Genomic DNA, 2,854 nt, shown 5'->3' with positions numbered 1-2,854 from the left:
AGGATATACCGTGGCTACGTTTGCTGCAATTGGAATGACGTATGTCTCAACGTACACTGCCTTCTGATAGATGTTGAGTTCCCATTTTGCCATGTTTTGACTTTCTTTTTTAGTTTTTCTAGCCAATCTAGCCAATTTTTCTTCCATCCCCCTCTCTTAATGGAGAACAATAATCCTCTGATTTTCACTTCAACTGGCTCCTGTCTTTCTTTTGAGCTCGTCTGCATACCAGCCTGAAATGCCTCATCCATGGACATGACATACAATTGCTTGTCCACCTCGCCCAGCTTTATGAAAAAAATGTTTTTGAAAATTTAATTGTGCCCCAGAGACTTTACCATAGTCTTCAAATATTGCCCTCACTTGAAGGATTTCTTCAGTATTGTTCGCTAATAAAGAAATACCGTCCGCATGGACCACAAACTTGATGTGCACCTCCCATAGAGGTGACAGGATCTCAGTGAGGCCTTGTACTTTTTGCTCTAATTGTAATTTGCTCAACATGGTATCTAATACTAACATGTACAACAGTGGACTAAGTGGACATCCCTGTCATGCCCCTGATCTTAGCATGATGCTTTTCCACCTGTGGCCATTGATTTGAGGGGTAACTGTAGCTGCCTCGTATATAGTTTGAACATATCAGATAAATTTATCCGGCACCCCCCTCCATTTTAGTGCAGCCCAGAGGAATCCGTGATACATATTATCAAAAGTCTTGGTCTGGTCCACTTGCAATATGTTCCCTTTCCATTCCCTTTTCCTCACCAATTCAAAGATTTCATGAAACAAACACACGGAGTCTAGCACGGACCTTCCAAGTACTGCACTCGTTTGGGAAGATATCTCTATTTTTCCAGCTATTGTTGCAAGACAGTTATTCAGCAGTCTGGCAAAAATTCTGTAGTCCACGTTCATTAGAACGATGGGCCTCCAGTTTTGGGGTAATGTCAGGTCACCTTGTTTTGGGAAAAAAAAATTAAGTGCCTTGATAAAAGGATGGAGACAACCTCATTTGCGTTAAGAAAAAAATGTAAACTTTGGTTAACGGGGGAGTAATCCACTGTTTAAACTTTTTATAGTAATTCCATCCAAGCCCATCTGGGCCTGGGCCTGACTTACTCCTGCCTTCTGTAATTGCCCTCATTACTTCCTCCTCAGTAAAAGTACCTGTAACATCTTTAGTTAATTTCTCATACAGCTCCCCTTCCAGATCTTGTAGATGACAGGTGAAATATTGTCTGATCTCAAGTTCAGAGATTGGCTTTAAAGCGTGCACACACTCGTAATATGCACCCGTAATATTTAACATATCCTTCGGGTGAAAGGAAACTTCCCGCTCTTCTTTCTCTCTCAAGCCACTTATATCCATGGGCGCGTTAGGATTACGTGCCTTTGCCCATTCATCTCTATGTACCGCCAGCCCTTTTACTCTAAAATATATTTTTCTCTTTCTCTTTTTGTTTTGCCTGAAAGGCAGCTATAATATTTCATGACTGTTGAAGGATCTCTTTATTATAAGGCAAGCCCCGATTTGCTCTATCATGGCAACACAAAAATCTATAACTGCTTCATGGAAACCTCTTACTACTTTGTTAATTTTCCTTTCATAATTTTGACATTCTTTTTTATCACCCTTTTAAACCTTTTCCACCATTCCCCTAACTCATCCTCATCCTCCAGCAGAGTGAACACGTCAGCCGTCGTTGCTGCAATTCTTTACAGGAGAAAACATTCAACAGTTTTGTCCTTAACTTCCAAAGGGGTTTCCCCCGCGGGTATACCTGTCCCATAGTAAAGTCCACACTGAGCATAGCATGATCAGACCACGGAGTGACCACTAGTTGAACTTGCTCTGTTTTCAACTCTTTAGGGGCTCTGATCCTATCGATCTGGTAATAAGTGTATCCCCTTCATGGATCACTGCCTTGTTGTGGCGAAGGGGCTTGCGTAACTCAGTGAAGCCATAAGCTATGCCGTGCAGGGCTACCCAAGACGGACAGGTCTTGGCGGAGAAGTTCTGACAAAATGCGGTCCACTGGAGAAGGAAATGGCAACCCACTCCAGTATTCCTGCCAAGAAAACCCCATGGAACGTATCACAAGGCGAAAAGATATGACGCCGGAAGATGAGCCCCTCAGGTCGGAAGGTGTCCAATATGCTACTGGGGAAGAGCAGAGGGTATTTCCAAGTAGCGCCAGAAAGAGTGAAGCGGCTGGGCCAAAGCCGAAAGGACACTCAGCTGTGGATGTGTCTGGCGGTGAAAAGAAAATCCGATGCTGTAAAGAACAATATTGTTTAGGAACCTGGAATGTCAGATCAATGAATCAAGGTAAGCTGGAGGTGGTCAAACATGAGATGGCAAGATTGAACATCGACATCTTGGGAATCAGCAAATTAAAATGGACAAGCATGGGCGAATTTAATTCAGGTGACCATCATATCTACTACTGTGGGCAAGAATCCCTTAGAAGAAATGGAGTAGCACTCATAGTCAACAAAAGGGTGGGAAAAGCAGTACTGGGGTACAATCTTAAAAATGATAGAATGATCTCAGTACGAATCCAAGGCAAACCATTCAACATCACAGTAATTCAAGTCTATGCCCCAACCACTGAGGCCGAAGAAGCTGAGGTTGATCCGTTCTATGAAGACCTACAACACCTTCCAGAACTAACACCAAAAAAAGATGTCCTCTTCATCATAGGGGACTGGAACGCTAAAGTAGGAAGTCAAGAAATCACCGGGATAACAGGCAGGCATGGCCTTGGTGTACAAAATGAAGCAGGACAAAAGCTAATAGAGTTTTGCCAAGAGAACACGCTGATCATAGCAAACACTCTTTTCCAACAGC

The sequence above is a fragment of the Heloderma suspectum genome, chromosome 5, assembly GCF_057233095.1.
Source record: "Heloderma suspectum isolate Gila_16-S chromosome 5, 16-S_ref, whole genome shotgun sequence".
NCBI lineage: Eukaryota > Metazoa > Chordata > Lepidosauria > Squamata > Helodermatidae > Heloderma > Heloderma suspectum.
The sequence above is the reverse complement of the archived record's forward strand: the minus strand, read 5'-3'. Positions refer to the sequence as shown.